At 38.6% G+C, this 14,768-nt stretch overlaps 1 long non-coding RNA gene across 1 annotated transcript; it reads left to right on the top strand.

Moving 5' to 3' along the window:
• The first annotated feature begins 7,773 nt into the window (after positions 1-7,773).
• Positions 7,774-13,524, top strand: LOC110196896 (uncharacterized). The gene is made up of 3 exons (XR_002321338.1): positions 7,774-7,992; positions 12,760-12,818; positions 13,368-13,524. It is a non-coding gene; the product is annotated as an uncharacterized LOC110196896 (long non-coding RNA).
• The last annotated feature ends 1,244 nt before the right edge of the window (positions 13,525-14,768 follow it).

The raw sequence follows: 14,768 nt of genomic DNA, 5'->3' as shown, positions 1-14,768 counted from the left end.
GGAAGACCTGGGTTTAAATCCAGACTCAGACACCTACTAGCTATGTGACCTCTGGCAAGTCACTTTAATCTTTGTTTGCCTAAGAATCAGCTAAATGGCTCAGTGGATAGAACTCTGGACCTGGAATCAAGAAGATCTGAGTTTGAATCTTGACTCAGACTCTTACAGCTGTGTGATCCTGGGCAAGTCATTTAACTTCTGTTTGCCTTAATCCACTGCAGAAGGAAATGGCAAGCCATTACAATATCTTTGCCAAGAAAACCCCATGGACAGTATGGTCCACAGGGTCATGAAGAATAGGACAAGACTGAATGACCAAACAACAACAAAGGTAATCCCAGGGCTCCTACGAATAATTCTTTAAAACATCAAGACACTCCACCCCTTTTTGAGGATTGAATTTAGTTCATTTCTTTAGCTCTCTTGTAGAGATTACAGGAGCATCTTGTTACCTCAAGGACTGAATTCTATTGTATTTGAGCAATATGTTAGGCATTTCTCTTATATTTCTTTTTTATAGGAAAAGCCTGGAGTAACAACTGTTATCTCTCTTCTAGGGAGACTGCATATAGGTGAATCTTTATTGCATCCCTTCTGCTAACATATGTGAAAACAGAGGTGACATCCTGGCTGTGGTCCACTCATCTGAGTATTAAGTATGGTGGAAAGAGTCTTGGAGACAGAAGACCAACTCTGACTCCTACTAGCTGTTTGATTCTGGAGAGGTCACTTAGGCCTCTCTGAAACTCATTTGTAAAATGAGTACTATGTGCTTTACAAATTGGTTGTGGGGGAATGGATTGTCAACCCTAAAGCTGAGAGGGAGAGGGACTGGACCTAAGATTACATTGACGGAGGGTCCTCCTGAATGAGGAAGTTCCCTCTACCAAGGCTTGGCACCTTCTTCAAAACTTATTGTTGGGGCAGCTAGGTAGCGCAGTGGATGGAGCACCAGCCCTGGAGTCAGGAGGACCTGAGTTCAAATCTGGCCTCAGACTCATAACTCTCACTAGCTGTGTTGACTCTGGGCAAATCACATACTCCAATTGCCATATCAAAAACAAACAAGCAAATAAACTTGTTGTCTTGGAGAGTTGTCAAGAGCATGGAGAGTTTCTGTGACTTGTATGGGGTCATATGGTTTGTATGTGAAGACCCCTAAAGTGCAATAGAAATATGGGCTTTTTTTTTTTATCATGTTGCCTTCACTCAATTTGCACAAGAGGCAAATACAAGGAGAGGACAGCTAGGCCTGTTTATAGTTCAGCAAAGATAGGGGGAAGCTAAATTGAGCCATTTGCCTGTCTTGGTTTTGGTTCAGCTTTTATCATTCCTGGGACATTCCCCTAACACAGTCCTGTCCCCTCCCTCCCCAACCTCCTTTCACCCCCACCCCCCCACACACATACAAAAAAAAAAAGATCATATTTTTGCATAACTATAAATTGAGACTTTGGATGATTTCTTTGGTTGTAAATAACAGGTCTGCATTTTCCATCTCAGACATCATGTTTATTAGAAACCTGGGGCAATATAACTTGAATTGAGTAATTTCTTAGCTCCCAAATTTATGAGGCTTCTGTCTATTAGAGGGGTGGGGAATGGAGTTCTACCTCTTTAAAGCACGTTTTTATTGGGACAGCCTGTTTGCCATTGCCGCTCAAAAAGGACCTGAAAGGGAAAAGACCATGAATCACTGGACTATTTGCCTTGGAGTCATGCCAAGAGGCAGTAAGTTTTCAAGATAAACAGTGCTCAGACTGAAAGAGTGGCACCAAAGGTGGAAGACTCTTCCCTTTAGGCATTTACTGTATTTTACAGCTGTTGGCAAGGAAGGGGCACAAAGACTTGTAGAATATTGTGCAAAAGGCAACTGCCCAGTGACATTTACTTCTTGGCATGCTTTCCAAACTCATCCTGAATAGAGGAAAGAATTCCTTTTCTTGAGTCTTGAAGTACATAATCACTGGTGAAAAACTATACAGATCCATGTTCCCATTGATTTCCATTTGATTGTGAATCTAAGGCTTGATTTACTGGAGTGCAGGTAAAGTAGACAGGCCTATGATATTTGGTGGGTCTCATTTGTCACATACAAATATGATATTTGGTGGGTCACATTTGTCTTCCAAACAACTGTGCAATATGATGAGGACATCAGAATATTGACCTTACTCATTCATTCATTCAATAAATAATTACTGAGCACATTCTACTGTGAATTATGTACTTTGGCAGGGTACGCTAATGTATAAGACATAGTTCTTTTTCTCCAAGATTTTTTAATCTAATAAGAAGGTTAAGGCATGTACACATATAACTAGAAAATGTGACAATAAATGATATGTCAGTGAATGGTGTCAACAAATTTCAATTCAATCCAGCAACTCATTAAGCACTTATTAAGTGTGTACTCTATGCCAGGCACTGTGCTACCTGCTGGGGATATAGAAACAACAACCAAACTGACCCTGTCATCAAGGAGTTTACATTCTTTTAGGGGGGAATTGTATATACATTAAAAATAAATACATACTATATACACAGTGATTTCTGAGGAGAGGGCACAGTTCTAATGTGAAAGGCCATTTGTGAACAATAGAACAGGGGTTCCAGAGGACACAATAGAGGTTAGAGTAGAGCAGGTAAAGTGAGAAGGACTGGGCTGACATGAGGGAGCAAAGAATGTTTGTTGAGCAGCTCATGGGAGCCAGGTTGTCCATGATTCTGAATGGAACCACAGGGCAATCTAGATTGTTATGCCCTTCACAGTAGCAACGGTAATGTTGATTTGATTATCAGTAACTGGTAGAAAGTGGGCTTCACTAATTCATAGGATGGAAAGATCAGCTGTAGCTGGAGAGAATCAGGGAAGGCTTTATAGAGGAGGTGACACTTAAGCTGGGATTTAAAAAATGGGTAGGATTTTGAGAGGTGGACAGGGATAATAATGGATAGCATTTATATAGCAGTTGTGCAAAGCACTTTACATATTTTATCTTATTTGGTTCTTATAACAACCCTATGAGGTAGGCCAATAAATCAACAAGCATTTATTAAGCACTTACTATGTGCCAGGTTCTGTGATAATCACTGGGAATACAAATACAAGCAAAAAGAACAGTTCTTGCCCTAAAGGAATTTGCATTCTAATGGAGGCAGACAACACATAAAAGGTGAGGGTGAGGAGAAGATACCCAAAGTGAGACATGGTCAAGAAAGTCCAGACAGTCAGGAGTAAAGCTGGGAGATGAATGAAGACATGGCTGGCCTGGGAACTTCCCTTAAAATGGAGGTGTTGGCAAAGGTAGGGACAACAATTCAGAGGAAGGGGCAACACCTCTCATCCTAACTTCCAGGGTCAGAAGGCCAATGGCAGCATGAACTTTAAGAGTTAAAAGGTTTCTGTGGCAAGGTGGTGGAGTCCAGAGAGGAAAGCAGAGATGTAGGGTCACACAACTGGTGCATTATTTAAAGCCGAATTTGAATTTCTTGACTCCAGGCCAGGTACTCTATCCACTGTACCAGGGATACTCTGAGATAGAGGAAGTCTCTCTACTAACAGATTGATACCTTCCTATATCTTATAGTCTTAGATCAGAGATTCTTACCCTTTTTGTGTGTGTAATGAACTCCTTTGGCATTCTCATGAAGTCTACCAATCCCTTCTAAGAATCATATTTTTAAATGCATAAAAGATGTGGGATTGCAAAGGAAACCAAATATATTGAAACAGTTTATCTATCTGTCTCTCTATCTATCTATAATCTATATGTCTATCGTGTATTATTTATCCTCAGACGCTAGAGTAAGAATTCTTCTCATAAAGCGCTAACTAGAATGTTGAGAGGTTAAGTGATTTGTCCAGCATGTGTGAGAGTTCATTTCAAGTTTTTCTGGCTCCAAGACGTTTCTATTCATTATACCACTAAAATTAGAAAAAACTGGCCATCACATCCACTGTCCGGCAATATATACAATGTTCCACACCCACAGTCCCCCACCTCTGCAGAGAAGGGAAATGAGGCACATTTTCTTATGTCTTCTTTGGGAACAAGCTTGATCATTATAATTATAAAACATCCAGGTTAAATTTTTTGTTCTTTTTCATTTCCATTGTTGTAATTTTGTATATCATTTTCCTGTTTCTGTTTCATTTATTTTACATAAATTAATATAAATCTCATTTTTCTTTTTATTGTTCATATTCATTGTTACTTGGGGCACAGTAATATTCCATCCCAATCATGTATAAAGTGCATGTCATTTCTTAATACACTAAAATGGGAGATTGGAAATACATAAGTCCAGGCCTAACATTTTTAGTACTTTTCCATGCAGATTTGTGCATGGCTGTCATGTTTGTCCAGTGATTGTTACTTAGAAAGTTTTAACCATTATTGTGTGTTGCTAATCATTGATTACCATCCCCAAAAAGCCTTGTGAAAATGTCATGCCCTATGTAACAGCAAAGTTATATAAAATAAAATTACATTTTATAAACCAAAAACAACAATTTGTTTAGCTATTGCACCATCCACTTTGAAAGCTCTTTTATTAATGTATCTTTATATTCTCCAAACATTATTAAAAGTAGAATAGCTTCAGAGGAGAGAAAAGACTTCAGGCCTGTTCAGAAAGGGTATCATGTAGAAATCAGGAATCATGCTAGAAATGGAGTATCAACCCCTTCCCTGACAGAGTTTGAGTAGATTCCTCATCTCTCTCATTGAACCATTTTATTTACTAGGGTGTCTTCTATTTGTTCCCAGACTAATAACTGGTGGAGAAAGCAGTAAATAAACTCAGTGGCCTCTGGTTTTCTTCCTGTTGATAGCTCTGGTTTGAAGCTCCATGGTGGGAATGACAGATGAGCCAAAGTCTTTGGAGCACTGGTATGGTTCAGATCTCCCTGTGTTATCAACTATGTAGGGGAAGCACCTGCCTCCTACTGCTTCCCAGAAGATACAGGACTCATGCATCAGAGCTCCCTTGACATTAGCCCCAGGTGCTTGACTCCCAAAGGGCATATCAAATTGACTCCAGAAATAGATAGGCCTAGAAATAACACCAAATTGGCCTCCTTACAAGTTATCTCAAGGGGGACTCTACAGATTATGTTTTTCTAATTTCAAAACCTGAAGCCCCAATTTTCCTTAAGAGTTTCTCATACTATTTCCTCTGCCCACTCAGTGCTCTTTCATTTTTCTTTAACAGTGTACACTAATTCTGAATATTGTAATGTCTTATCTATCTAGTATCTTTAGGGAATGAGATGCTCCACAAAAATGCATTTTCTAGTTAATACAGCTTACCTAGTTAAGTGCCAAAACTTGCTTTAAAAAATGATTGATAGGAGTCTTTTAAAAACAGATTGCATATTGAGACTTTGATAATGGTTCCTTTTCTGACTTAAGGGGATTCATGTAAGTGGGTGTTGATGTTTCTCCAATGACCTTCCATTGGTCAACTATGCTGCTAGGTACCTAGTTTCCCAAGGACTAGGCCCATTAGTAAATTCCATTCTGCTTTAAGAAATGTAGATTCTTCTAGAGGCCCTGTCCTCATAAGAAGCACAAGATTCTCTGGGGATGTGGTGAGAACACTACTAGCCTAACCCTTTCCCTTGTAAAATTTAGGCTATTTTTCCTCTGAAAGGAGACAAAGCTGCCCTTAGGACTTGATTAACCCAGAGGGGCCAAGGCTCAAGCTTCATTTTCTTTGATACAGTTTTCTGGTCACCTAAGGGGATAAAAGGCTCACTTGTGGAGTTGAGGCATTTCAGACTTGACTGATACCCTAAGACCCCTAGAATCACTACACTCTGCCCTACTGACCAAACACATTTCCATAAAGAGACAAGGAGTAGCCTAGAATATCCTTGTGGAATGTGTTGTCTATGCCATAGCTAAGTAAACCTCTTTTTAAAAATGTTGAATGGCTCATAAATGTATCATTTATCTGAATCTAAACTCATAGAGGATAGACCTGAGCCAGGTCCACTCCTCACAGAGAGCCCCAACCTTTGCTAAGTGTACTCATTGTCCTACTTGATCCTTGACTTTGGGATGGGAAGCAGGAAGAAGGTCAGCTGTAACTACTCACTAATTTTACATTTTATTTCATAGCTTTATTATAACTTGTTCATCATAGGCTGTGTGACCTCAGAAGCAATGCAAGGCACGGCCCAGATTAATACAAAAATCCATGAACATCTCTGTGTACCAATTCCCAATTATGATGCAAGGGAAGATGTTGGCATGAAAATTAGTGAAACAGCAATAGAATGGCAGCTCCTTGAGGGCAAGAATTATTTTTATTTTCTATTTTGAAGCAATTCTTTGAGGGCAGGAATTTAAACATTTTTTCTATTTTTGACTTTATATCTCTAATACTTAACATAGCTCCTTGCATGTAGCAGGCACTTAAATATTTGGCGAGTTCCATTGAGCATCAGGGAGCAGCTATATACTGTGTCTTAAGTAATTGAATTGGACTATATATTTCAAATAACCGAACCATTTTTCTGGCATGAAGAAAACATGTTTATTAAAATTGTTAGGTATTGTTTTCATTTTACTTTTAAAAAATACATTTTATTTGATTTTCAAACAGGGATCTGTCTTCTCTCTCTCCTATCTGCTTCTCTCCCTCATTCCCTGCCTCACTGAGAAAGCAAGAAAAAGAAAACCATTGTTACAAATGTGTATTGTTGAGCAAAACACATTTTAGCATGGGCTATGTCCAGAAAATTATGTCATGGTCTATACACTAAGTCTCTAGAAGATGAGTAGCACATTAAATCATGAGTTAGAGTCAGAGTCAATTAACATTTATTAAGAGCCTACTGTGTGCCAGGCAACATGCTAAGTGCTGAGGCTACAAAGAAAGGTGTGATAGTTCCTGCCCTTAAGGAACTCACAATCTGATAGGAGAGACAACCCAAAAAAGGAAGCTAAAGAAGGTGGGCAGGGGAGAGGGAGGTTGGGAGGGCATGATGAAGTTCTGCAGCTGGGGAGGGGAATCATCTGAGGAAGGGAAGTTTTCAGAGTTGATTTCATCTTTCAGAATGATAAATTTCTGGAGATCAGGAAGTTTAGGAAAGCAGCCAAGTGGGAAATGGTGATGTAAATTCCCTTTAAATAGTGGAGGATCTGAGGGGAGCTCTCTAATGTCAAACCTCCACTCTCTTCAATAAGAGGGAGAAAGGGGCCCCAGAGACAGAGGGTTTGGGGGAGGTGTGAGTTTCTGAGTTGATTTCATCTTTCAGAGTGGAAGGCATGGTTAGCTGCAGTGATTAAATAGAAAGAATGGGAGTGACTATTGCCTAGAGATATTTGACTAGCCATGACATTGCCATTTTTGAGTGACTTGCCTTTTCAGTAGGGAAAAGAGCTAACCTACCTCATGCCAGCAAGCACACCATGTCTGGAGCTAAAGAATCTGGGTTTAAATTCTACCTCTGACGTTTACTTCCTATGTGGTCTTGGCCAAATGACAGCCTTCTTGAGCTTTAGTTTTCTCACATTTATAGAATGAAGGAGCTGAACTAGGTGACCTCTGGAACCCTTTTAGCTTGAAATCTATTATTTAAGACTTTGAGACCCTAGGAAAGGTAAAACTGTTCTCTATAGGTATCTCTGGTATAACTGTCTTGTATAAGTATCCCAAGAAATCTTCGATCATACAGACATTTCTGTGTTCTCTGATAATGTGCTAGTCTACTAAAAAGGCAATTATGTTATGTCTTGTCTCCTATAGGTATATGTAGATCTTGTCACCATATGAATGAGACTGTGATGGCATGGAAATGCATGTAGCCAAGGCTTTATGCTACAAAATCTAGGGATGAGAGTCTCTCCCTGAATGTTTGAAAACTCCAGACAAGAGCTAACAGTGAGGATGCACCAGCTCCTCACTCTTCCTAGCTTCTGCTATTAGTCTCTCCCCTGAATGCAGTCTACTAATACCCAGCACTGCCTTCCAGCATTGGTAAGTAGATAACAGAGGTCCTTTGAATTGTAACTAAAATAAGAGTAAAACAGTCCTCAAGTGAGGGCATGAGAATATATCCTAAAGTATTCTTCATAGCACTTGCTCACTTTGTGCTATCAAATTAGCATCTCTCCCCAGATTCGATGAGTCCTTATATAACAGTTTGGGGGCTTTAAATATCCCGAGGTCACCCATAGGTGACCCTTTACTTTATCTTTCCTAGAACCCTCAGGATCCAATGCTACCCATGTCACCTTTCTCCCCCTTTTCCAACTCTTCTTTATGTATTTTCTTCCCCATATTAGAATGTTAGTTCTTTGGGAGGGCAGGAACTGTCTTGATTATATTTGTACTCCAGACTTTACTGAATAAATGTTCAATAAATCTATCCATTTTATCTTATCGATTTATCTTATCTTATCTCTCTCTCTCTCTATCTTACCTATCTACCTGTCCATCCATCTATCTCTAACCACTTTCCAAGTTAGTTCCTCTATTCAAGGAAAACAAAGGGGGAATTCCTTTTCTGTGCATGCTAATACCTGTATTCAATATTCTTCCTCAAATTCTCATAGTACTCCAATCTTCTGACAGAAGTTGAAGATAATACCCTCGAGCTCATCTGTGGTAGAGATGAAACGTGTTAGGGGGCGCCTGGTTGTCTGGTAAAATATTTGGAACCCTGGAATGAAAAGTTAGCCCTCATTTATCTGCAGCCAATAGAAACTTACCTTCCCACTTGGGTCACTGTAGCTTCTCAGTGCTGCTTGATGCCTCCTAGGCAGATAATGATACTTGATTACTCCTCATTTCCTAGTCTCAAATGCAATCTGTACTTCTCTTTTAAATTCTAAAGCAAATACTTTTTTTTAAAAATAGTTTTTCTGTTTCTTTTCTTGTCTATATGCTGGTTACCACTTCTCGGTGATCTCATTATGCCTTCCTCTAACACACACCCTCATCTGCACTTCTACTTTATAGTTTTTAATACATTGGGGAAGAATTGGTAAGTAGATAACAGAGGTCCTTTGAATTGTAACTAAAATAAGAGTAAAACAGTCCTCAAGTGAGGGCATGAGAATATATCCTAAAGCATGAGATTTAGTGCATAAATTTTGACATTCCTTTTGACTCTTCAGGTTTTGTTTTGTTTGGAGGTTTATGTTTTTCTTTTTCTTTTTTAGGCAATTGGTTATTTTTGTTTTTCATCTCTAAATTCTTAATTCTCTGCTTTCTTATAGATTGTTGAAATGATTGGGCACATAAACTTTCAAATGAATGAGAGAAATTATGAAGGTATTTAAAAGACAAATGGAGGAGTTTATGTAGTGTGTCTCAAAAGTCTTAAAGTCTTAATGCAGCTTAAAACAGCACTAAGACTTTTGGGACCCTGTATTTGATCTTAGAAGTAATAGGGAGCCATTGGAATTTAATGACTAGAGGGGTGACACAGTGGCAGGTGTGTGGAGTATGGATTGGAAGGAGGGAAACTGGAGGCAGGGAGACCTCTTGGCTGCTGCAATAGTATAGATGATGAGGGCCAGAACTATATTGGTGGCCATATTAATAGAGAGAAGGTGATTGATAGTATTGATACTAGAGTAATACTATACAACTAGAAATAATAAAATATGGCTATTTACTGGATGTATGAGGAAAATGAGAGTGAGAAGTTTAGGATGATACTGAGGTTATGAACTCTCATGACTATAACGTGATAGTACCTTAATAGAAAAAAAAAGAAATTTGGAAGAGACGTGGGTTTGGGTAGAAACAAAATGAGTTCTCTGAACATGACTTAGAAATACTACAGGGCATCCAGTCTGAAATATCCAACAGTCAGTTGGGAAGTGGATCTAGGGCTCAGGATAGAGAACAGGGCTAGATTTATAGATCTGGAAATCATTTGCAGAGAAATGATGATTAAACTCATGGGAGCTGACATCTGAATTTGGCTTATTTCCAGATCTCTATGAGTGGGTTTCCAGTTTCACTGTGAACATCAGGTTAACAATAAGTGTTTAAATGTAGAACAGGTTTATTAATTGGCATGTAAACGATAGTAAAAGGGAGTCACCTTTGAGCTCCATCAGCAAAGGCGTAGTTATAGCCTACTTTCCCCTGAGTATCATAGAGAATGAGTCATAATCCCCACAGAACACTGTTCCCACCAGTCCCGTCCTTGTCTCAAGTGCTCTCAGGTCTCAGGGTCAGTCTGGTGTCAGATGCCCATCTCCATTTCTCTGGGTCTTCGTATTGTTCCCTATTGCTCTAGCATTGACTGACTCTCTTTTCCCCCCCAAGACCATTATTTTATTTAAAAAAAAAATATTTAGTTTTTAAATGTTTTCTTAATCACGTGTAAGCACAAATTTTTAACCTTCATTTTTAACATTTAACATTCATTTTAAGAAAAATGGTGAGTTTCAAATCCTCTCCTTTCCCTCCTTCCTCCTCCTCGAGAAGGCAAGCAATTTGATATAGATTATACATGTGTAGGCATTGACTGGCTTTATTCCTGGTTCTTAACCACTTCCATCATTCAGCACAGTCTGCCAGTCATCCTAACTCCTGTAGCTCATAGCTTGAACCAAGAAATCCTTGTGGCTCAGCTGGCAGCTACTGACTATGCCACTGCCAGCTTTCATTCCCTGAGACCATGACACCAGGAATCTCCTTATTGCTTTCTCTTGGTCCTGTGCCTGTGCCTGTGGCATCATGAGAAAGGGTTTCTGGGCTACTGTTGTTGCTGCCCATTTCACCCTCTTTGGAGGCATTATGGATATTTATATATTTCTTGATCAGATTCATAACATTAACTCATTAATCATGCCATAAGTTCCTTGAATCTTCTAAGAACAAAAACCAGTTTTGGACAGAAGGCTTATTTATACAAAGAAGCATGCACATGGCATATATTTCTAAACTGAATGAAGGTACCTCAAACTAGAGGTATCAACCTTAAAGCTGTTAATGGCCAACTGAACTCACCAGTATGGTTCAAGTCAGATCAAAATGTAATTGAGAAATGTTTAACAAAATAAGAAAGAATACAATACAATACAGATAATGTTGATTTTTGGTTTTCTTAGTCAACATGCTTCTAGTAGGATCCATTTCTATTTGAGTTTGACACTCTCAATTATTTTGTGTGTTAATGGAAGGAAGAAGTGCTGATAGCACAAAATAACCCACAATGCCATTCCCAAACCATGTATGTTTTGTTTCAGAATGATGCAAAATATTCTCACTCTCTTCCTCCCTCCTCCATCCTGTTCCTCTGTCACAATCTTAGTGTGCTAAACATTGGGCACATTCAGGGGTATGCTAGAGCCAGCTTGTACAGGTTCATGAAAGCTGATTATTAAATTTTTCAGTGTGAGCATTTACACTTCAGAAATTGGAAAAGACTACTACAAATTAGTGATTGATTTTTTTTATTGTCTAGACTTAAAGTGATATAAAAATGTTAATAATGCTGACCTATCTTAAATATATATCTTGTCCATTTTCTTTCAGAAAATTGATTGTTAAACGCTTACCAGTATATCACTGGTCATATCCTTATGGAGAAAGTACTCTTTTCTTTTTTTGCTTGGTGAGGCAATTGGGGTTAAGTGACTTGCCCAACGTCACACAGCTAGTGAGTGTTATGTGTTTGAGGTAATATTTGAACTCAGGTCCTCCTGACTCCAGGGCCAGTGCTCTATCCATTGTGCCACCTAGCTGTCCCTGAAAGTAATCTTTTATTGAAACAAGACTCCTACATAGACCTATTTCTTTTCTTTTAAAAAAATTGCTATCTTCTGTTCTTATATCACCTACATTTCCCAAGATAGTCTTCCTCTTGCTCCTCCCACTCAGAGCCATCCTTCTAACAAAGAATTCAAAAGAAGGGAATAAAAGCTTACCAAAACTTACCAATATATAAAAAAAAATCAACAGTGTTATCTTCAATGTTCCATACTCATAGTCTCCCACCTTTGCAAATGAGAAGTATGTCTTTCCATTTCTCCTCTTCTACACCGAGCTTGGTCATTATAATTTCACAGCATTCAATTCAACTGTTCTGTTTTTATTCTCTCTATTTACTTTATTGTGGTTATTGTATATGATGTTTTCCTGGTTCTGCTGACTTTACTTTACATTGGTTCATATAAGTCTTCTTCTGCTTCTCCACAGTCATCATATTAATTGTTTCTTATAACATAACCGTATTCTATCATATATGTAGATATCTATCTATCTATCTATATATCTATCTATATATATATACATGCACACATACATATGTATGTGTGTATGTATACGTATTACAATTTCTTTACCCATTCTCCAGTCCAGGGGAATATGCTTTGCTTACATTTTACACAGACTTATTTCCTATCTGGAGGTATACCATAACATGTAGTTTTAACTTACCTTCACTCTTCTTAGAGAGATAATACCTCCAACTAATTTCCTCATCTTCCATCACCTTCACTTCTTCTGTGACGCTTTCCTCTTAGCTGTCCATGCTGTCTCCTTCCTGAATTTTTTTTTTATGATATGCTTATTTGTGCACTATTGTATCCTTTTAGAAGAACATATACCTTGGGTGTCAACAGCAGGGGGTAGTCTCAGGATCTTCTCAAGGGGCCACAGGGCCCAGGGCCAGCAAGAAGGATAGATGGGGCTTGTTCCTCAGGTTTCCAGGGTGGCACTTAAAAGAGGAGAAAGTGGCAACATTCTGGTCCTTCTTTTTCCTCTTTATCTTGCTCCAAGGTCTGGGCAGATGTTGGTGATTATGAGAAGAGATGAAGTCTGAGCAAGGAGCTGGGACAGTAAGTAGAGCCTGGGAGGCAAAAGGGGGCAGCATCTTAGTCCAGTAGACTTGATAGAAGGCAACAATAAATCAATAATTTGTAAAGGGCCTATTAGGCACGGGAGCATTATAGATCTAAATACAAAAGTGAAAGTCTGTGCTCTTGAGGATCCTATAATCTATCTGGGGGAGATAATGTAAAAATAAATAAATATGAAATAATTTTGGGGGAAGGCATTAGAAGCTAGTAGAAACCAGGAAAAGCCCTGACGGAAACTAGGGGATTCCATGCATAAATTTTTTTCACTTGTAGAGTTGTGCGAACAAATAGATAGGAGACCATTATAGCATGCCACCTAACATAGAGCAGACACATAATAAATGTTTCTTGAGTGGAATGGAACCAAACTTGAGCTTGTCTTCTATCCCTGAATACATTAAACAATGTACAAAAATTTCAACAATGAAGCAAAAACTTGTCTCTCAGGTGGATTTTTTTTTTCTCTGCTCTAAATGATAAGTCCAACTTAGCATCACTCATGTGGTATTTATTTTACTTGGCTTTTAGCATCAAGGAAGAAGCTAAAACTCCACACAGATGGGAGCCCATGTACTCCAACCTATTTTGTCCAGACTCCGAAGGCCAACGCGGAAGTAAAAAGTATCTTCTCATCTACAGGGACAATATGAAATTATTGTTTAATCTGAAATCTGCACATAGAATAAAATAGAGACAAAACGTTCTAATCTTGTAATGATAAAATGGATATTGAGAGAAGTGATTATTTTTCTATTTTATTAATCACTAATTATTAAATTAAGATTAAGGTTTTTCCTTTTTATTTCCTCATCCAGGGACCAATCCCTGTAGATCAGTTAGTCAGTCAGTCTCTGAAACACATTCTGGTAGATGAGATTGTTCAAATCCTCCAGGTATATGCTCTATTCTGAGATCTTGGGTGGGACCCTATCCTACTAGAAGATTTTGCAAAGAGGTGAATAATCTAGGTGAATTCTTGCTTACGAAGTAAATCCTAGAAGCCCTCCTATGGTGGTCTAGGATAATCGTAGGAGAAGAGTAATGAAGGAGAAAACCAATTAGAGAGGTCTGAGTAGATTCCTTCGTCCAGATTGCTGGAGGCAGCTGAATTGCAAGATCAAGTCACATCATCAGCAGGAGGAGCTGAAGACTTTTAGCCCATATCTACATTTGAAAGACTCCCCCCACATTAATTGTTCACTAATCGGGGATGATTTTCACCTCAGGGCCCACTCCCCTTTTCCAAAGGTATTTAAAAATTCTGCAGTCTCCATGGTTTTATCTTTGGTTAACTAGAGAAACCAGTGACCACCAATTTATCAGTTATTTTCTAGCCTAATTAATAAATCAGTTATTAATTATCCAGAAACTCTTTCTCTCGGGCTTTTCATTCATCTCACTGCCGTAGCTATAGTGAATCTAAATTGGAGAGATCTATTTGACTTAAAACACACCTGGGGAGTTTTTTTTTCCAAAGGAATTTGAGTGAAGAATGAAAATATATAATGTAAGATAATGAGTGTAGCTGGGGTGAGTGCTATTTTGGAAAGTGTTTTTTTTTCTTTTTAAATGGACCAGTAGGTTGCTATCTATAATGGCTTTGGAACAATCAGAATTCTAGTTGGAGACCGCTTCAAATACCATTTGCTCACGTTTTAAATGATCTTATGAGAACTTGATGTTAGTACACACGATACAATATCCTTTATGAATGATTTCGGTGATTTGTGAGCAAAGGGCTTGATATTAATGATTGCTCAATTGTTACAAGACTTCCTCTCTGTAGATACTTAATTCTTTCTCTCCTGTTTACTTTGCAGATCTATATAGTCTGAGGACCCTCAGCTCCCAGTTTGAATCTCCCCTCAGGTGACTGTATGGGAGTATAGTCCCTCAGCACATGTGTCTGATTTCTATTGTTTGTTCAGC

Source organism: Phascolarctos cinereus, unplaced genomic scaffold (genome assembly GCF_003287225.1).
Source record: "Phascolarctos cinereus isolate Bilbo 61053 unplaced genomic scaffold, phaCin_HiC Scaffold_726;HRSCAF=1367, whole genome shotgun sequence".
Lineage (NCBI taxonomy): Eukaryota > Metazoa > Chordata > Mammalia > Diprotodontia > Phascolarctidae > Phascolarctos > Phascolarctos cinereus.
The sequence above is the reverse complement of the archived record's forward strand: the minus strand, read 5'-3'. Positions and strand labels throughout refer to the sequence as shown.